The following is a 6000-nucleotide window of genomic DNA, read 5'->3' on the forward strand; positions in this document are numbered from 1 at the left end:
GCAATTAGATTCCTTTGAATAGAGGTTGATAGAGGTTGTTATATGCCATAACAAAGGTCAGCAAACCCCAAATTTACGACCAGAAATTCTTGGCCTGTGCCCTCCACCGATCCTAGTCATAAGGAATTTGGGCATTGTGGTTGATACAAATCTGTGCTTTACCCCTCACGTTAGGGCAGTCATAACTGTACATCCTACAAAGTATTCTGTCTTTCTCGAAAGAAAAGCAAACGTAGTAGGAGGAGCAATAATCCCAAATAGGATCGATTACCTTGGACTTCAAAAGGCCATGCTGAGCTTCCATAGGTCTACTGACAAACACCAAGTGTTGTAAACAAAAAAAGTGTAGTGCTTCACATGAAGCCTTCCTATCATCAGATCAAATCCAATGCGCGCGCTGTAAACAAGAAGCGCTCCTTGACTGGACCAGGTTTGGTTATCAATGCCCTTCACAATGTTATGCCCATCTGAAACCTTGCTTCAGACAACCGCTTCCTGCACATTTCCCCACTTCAAAAATACACGAAACTTGACTTGAAGAGGAGTTATCGAAATTCAAGCCGCTCTCCCCTGGAATTCCCTTACTCTTAATCTTTGCTAACAGAACAATTGCTTAAGATTTAGGAACATGCTATGGACCTGTCTGTTAACATGGGAGCATATAGGTTATTTTCTTAGATCTAAGATGCCGCTAGCCCTATGAAACACCAGCCTATGTCTATATGCTACAAAAACACACACACATATTAAGCATCTTATGTCTTTCTAATTCTACAAAAGTACAGTACACAAATAGATAGGCTTCCCAATGGGTGAACTCCACACAACATAATTCACATGTTTGTCATAAATCTACGTTAGAAGTAAAAACAGAATTCCAGTAAATTATGGACTTTGAGTTTCAGGACTTGTGTGATTTTCTAATTTCAACATCCCATCCTGAGGCTTTCTGTAAATGACCATGGCTTCATAATGGAAAATATACATGCAGTTTGTTTTAAGAAGTGCTGCTAATATACTGAGGCTACACTTATAAGTCAAATAAATCATTGTAAATAACCTTATATGACAAGAGTGCTACGTTTGTGGAATTTTGCAAAATACAGTTTTACCATTCAAAATACATGCACAGATTGGAAAAATCTGTCAAGGTTTCGAAAACTCTTTTGGCATTTTTGTTTGACAAGAGCCATATATAGTCCCATAGGGGTCTAAATGGGAAATCAACTATTATGGAACATCCTATAACTTCCCTGATAGTTAAGACCACTCACACTCTTAAAGCAATTTGTAACGGAACAAAAATGTGTTATGGAATTTTGAAACAACTGCATCAAACATCGTCAATTAATGTGTGGCAAAAAGGGCCAGTATTGATTAGCTGAGTCAAGGATTACTGGCTCGAAAGCAGGGCTGTGAGGAGCACAGAGTGTTCATTGTTCATACCCTGAAGGGGACTGACACTTGAGAGTACTGCAGGCTGCACTGATAACCTGGAACCACTGCGTGTAGCACGGATTCAGGCCAGCACCAGGTGTATCATGAACAACATACAGAACCAAAAGCCTTACCGACAACCAACATCACATACAGCAGCAGTCATATACTGCAATTCTACAGGCAAAAGCAGAATTCAGTACTAATACCATGGAGTACCTTGCACAGTACTGATATCAACATATTGCGCATCGTACTTAAAACTTGTATTGCTCAAACAAAGCGATACAATAGGAAACACTTTTCATAACTGACTGAACTAGGTCTCTTTTTGATACTATTGATGTGAATCCAGCTCATGTCCGCGCTGTGCTCCTTCTGCCTCGCCCTGTTTCCTGACCAGAAGGTCCGTATTACTACTGTGTGCCCTGTTGTAGGGTATTGATAATCAACGTAGAACAACAGGACATAAGGGCTCGCAGCTTCGTATAAGGTGGCGCACTGTCTGGGTGCGTAGCTCGAGACAAGGGACAAAGTTACTGGTGCTAACAACACGGGCATCTCTGTGAAGAGCACAGATCGGGACAGCAAGAGCACACGTGGGCAGAAGGGAGGGGTACACTCTGGGTTAGGAGGGAAGACAGATGGGGCGCCATTGTTGAAACATGGTTGAAAAAGGGTAACATATGAAATAGTGGAAACTAGGGCATTTTGTAATTTAACTAGACACTAAACCCCGGACCAGCTGATACTGGGTGGGTGACCGCGTCATGCCAACTTTAGAACTTCTCTACAAGGTAATGCCGGGTTTACCCCGTGACATCACCTTCCGTGCACAGCGGGCCATAAGATGGGAGGGAGGGGTGCTACAGAGCAGGGCAACAGTCGCGGGAAGGATGTTTGGGTAGACTGAGGTAGAGGAGCGTGCCCATGGAGGGGAAGGGGAGGAGTCGGAGGGAAACCTGCCGCTGGTTGTAGTACATACATTCTCCTCATGCTAGGTACAGTACCATTACCTGGTACCGAGCTAGCGTAGATGTTGGTAGCTGCCTCCGCTTGCACTGGAGGGCCTCGGGATGCAGGAGCCGCCACTTTCAGTTGCACCCGAGGAGCCCACGACGCAGACACACTCCAAACGGGCTGTAACCTGGCAAGAATAAAACGGCCGCCCCTGCTTTGGCGGACTCCAGTTCTAAAGCATATTCAGAACACTCCAAGCTGAAGTGGGTACAATACTGAATAAATGAACTGCGATAGGCATCAGCGCCACTTACCGGATGCCAGGAAGATTAGGAAATGACGGATTGAGGCTGATATACGACAGAAAAAAGAGCACTTGGTTATTCAATGTCATCTACAAGCCTTCAGGCTTGTTCCAAACTAGTGGTGCTCGCGCACCACAATGGAGCGGAGGGAAGGAACGCGGCAGCGAGGCGAACGTGCGTTGCTGCGTGTGCTAGACACGGACGGGAATGGGCGTTGCAAAGGCGGGACATGCGTCCGCCTTTGCCCAATCGCGTGCCTTTTATTTAAAAAAAAAATGCAAAAGCCAATGCCTGCTGGCGTGTGGTTAGCTTTCAAACCCCCCTTTCAAGAGGTCTTGCGCTGTGCGAGCACTGCTGCGTACTGCAACGCTAGGTGCGAGACCTAAATAGCATTTGTTTTTCAATTTGTTAAACAAATGCATTTACTGGTAAAAGCGCCCAATACCACACTTTCACTGTAATAGCGGCCACGCCCCTTTCTTTAGACACGGCTCGTCTAAAGAAAGGGGTGTGGCCTCTATTAACATAAAAGCGCAGCATGTGGCCCTTGTGAGCAACAAGTATTTGCAATGCAATAGGTCTCGCAGTTTAGAAACTTTGACCTATTGGGATTGTAAATGGCAATGCCTTTAATTATTACAGGCCTTTTAAACACATAAATAAAAGGCACTGTCATTTACAAGGCCAGTAGCTCAAAATCTCGCAATTGCAAGACCTATTGCATTGCAAATGCTTGTGAGATTTCATTACCAGGGAATGCAAGCTATGTGGTTGTAAAAGGCCTATTGCAAGCGTACCAAGGACTTGTGCTGGGCTTACAGCCCTCCCCTCACGTACCAGCGATTGGCTTTCTTGTCACTCATTTGCTTGCGTCCAATTGTGTTTGTCCTGACCTCTATTATATCCTTCCACTTCTCATTTTCAGTGAACTACTTTTTTATTTTTGTTTAGGCACCCTATGAGATTGCATGTGTTTTCCAGCTCTCTCCAATCTGATGCTCTTCCCATGACAAATATGCGCTCCGTGCTTGGTGGTGTATGCAGAGCCTGTACATGGTTAGTGCACAACCGCCATGGCTGCAATGCCGCTGTCACCATGGTAACAATATTAGTACAAGTCTCCCCAGCACTACACGACTTATCCCTCAGAAATCAACTTTATTTACATTTTGGACACTCAGCGTTTTTTCCAAACATCAGCTTTACCCATTCTGAACTCCACCTCACATTTTACAAACCCCAAAGTTTCTGACCTTCTGGCCAATCAAAGTTCAAACCGATAACTTTTCAAAAGCATGTGAACAAGAGACTTAGGAGCAGCCACAGACCGGAAACGAAAGTGAAAGGGCTGAGATGCAGCAGGACGCCCTTGTGCCCAGGGAGGAGAGAGGGAGCAGCCCCGGGGAGAGGCTGCAGTGCCAGGCACGTGAGGAAGAGCTGCACTCTGCACCGGGGAGGGGGGCGGGGGGCTTACACACCATGAGCAGGAGAGATGTGGCCGCCTAGAGCATTCCTCAGGGTGGCAGAGATCGCAGCCCTGGGGTGGGCACAGCATGGGAGCAGGAATGAAGAGAGCCCTGGGGTGGGTACGGCTGGGGCATTACCCAGAGCGGCAGAGAGATGAGCCATGGGGTGGGCACAGCAGGGCTGGGGTATTACCCAGAGTGGCAGAGAGATGAGCCCTGGGGTGGGCACAGCAAGCCTAGCCCCTCTGTGCAGTAGAGTTTAGTCCCCCGGGGGCACTCCATGGTCAGGGAGTGGGCCCGGCCCGCCTCTGGGCACTGCCAGCAGATGACTGAAGTGAAAGGAGGGGCTATTCATGCCACCCCCGCCAACAGAATCCCCCCAGAGCACCACTTCCCGGGGGTATCCCAGCCCTGAGAGCAGCAGGAGTGGATGGCAAATCCTGACAGGGGGCTTCATACCCACCACCCATGCCCACGAGCAGCCCGCCCTGGGGTGTTTCTTCATGCTACCCACCTGCACCTCTTACCTGGGGGTGTCTCAGCCCTGGGTGCAGGGAGTGGACGGCAGGACCCTGGCAGCGGCATCATACCGCCCACCCACCCATGCCACCTGCACTAGCAGCCTTACCTGGGGGTCGCTGGCACCGCTGCGGGTCAGTACCAGGCACTCCTGCCGCCCGTGCTACCCTCCTCTGGCGGAACCAGGAAGAGGCGGGTCTCACCAGAGCCCTGGAGAAAAAAAACACAACTTTCTGTAACCCTTCCTCGCCAGGCGTGTGCGTTCAGTAGCAGTGCCAGGGGTCAGTCCATCCCTGCCGGTAGCGCGCCCAGGCAAAGGGTGTGTTAAAGGTTCCCGCTCCCGTGCACCCAGCGCGTCACTGAAGGTGCAAAGGGCGGTGTGACAGCTGGAAGGGGCCCTGTGTCCCATAACCAATCCTGGGTTATTAGCGAACACACTGATGCATGCTGGGGCTTGTAGTCTAGAATGTAAGTTTGGAAGTGCCAGCATGGGAGATTGATTAAACTCTTAGAAGCAGGGCACCCAAAGCAGCCCTGGCACATGTTCTCAGACCTGCCCCCGTATGATGCATAATGAGTGCAGCGAGCGAGCCACTACAAGAAGGGCATGGGGGTGGAGGGGGGGGGGGATCCCCCTTCCAAAACAATTAGGGCAAAAATGACGCATTCTACAACACATATTTCATTACATGTCCAATTGTATCTATTATTCTCTCACTATCCCCTTCAAACACTGCCCTGTATCTCTGCACAGCCCTTTTCTGACTTATTTCATTTGTTTTATAGCGCCTCTTATACCAGTGTAGGGTGTTGAAGCACTTTACAATACACACACACCCAGAGCCATCAATCTGCGTGTGTAAATCAATGTATAGAACATGTTACATAAGACAAAGGAGACAACAAGGTGTAGGATTCAGGTCTCCACCCTGGGAGGCATTTTGTTAAAGTGCTTGATCTGGGGAACCACAGACTCAGGATTCAGAAGTAACAGTGGCTATGGTTGGCTTTACTAATGAGAATATATTTCTACCAAAACAAACCCTTTTTACCAACATTCGGATAACCATCAATACTGGAATGGAAACAAGCATTTCCATAGCCATTAGGTCTCGATTTTGAGACCTTATAAGTGTTTAGTTATCCAGCACAATATCCATGGTGCAACAACATCAACTGCTGCATGGCTAAACACTTAGAAGGTCCCAAAGGCGAGACCTATTGGCTATGCCAATGCTTAGTTTTCCCTATTTGTTGACTTTTGTTACAATTGCCGCTCTCGCGCTATAGTTGTAAACATCATAAGTGTAGCG

General features: G+C 47.9%; 1 protein-coding gene across 1 annotated transcript in view; it reads right to left on the reverse strand.

Annotated features, from left to right (window-relative positions):
• LOC147663823 (coiled-coil domain-containing protein 127-like) overlaps positions 1-5069 on the reverse strand; it is a 45339-nt gene extending 40270 nt beyond the window's left edge. Inside the window, exon 1 of the mRNA XM_086950179.1 lies at positions 4797-5069. The gene's annotated coding sequence lies outside the window, so the exon portion shown is untranslated. The remainder of the gene's footprint in view (positions 1-4796) is intronic.
• Positions 5070-6000: the final 931 nt, after the last annotated feature.

The sequence above is a fragment of the Lissotriton vulgaris genome, unplaced genomic scaffold (assembly GCF_964263255.1).
Source record: "Lissotriton vulgaris unplaced genomic scaffold, aLisVul1.2 SCAFFOLD_220, whole genome shotgun sequence".
NCBI lineage: Eukaryota > Metazoa > Chordata > Amphibia > Caudata > Salamandridae > Lissotriton > Lissotriton vulgaris.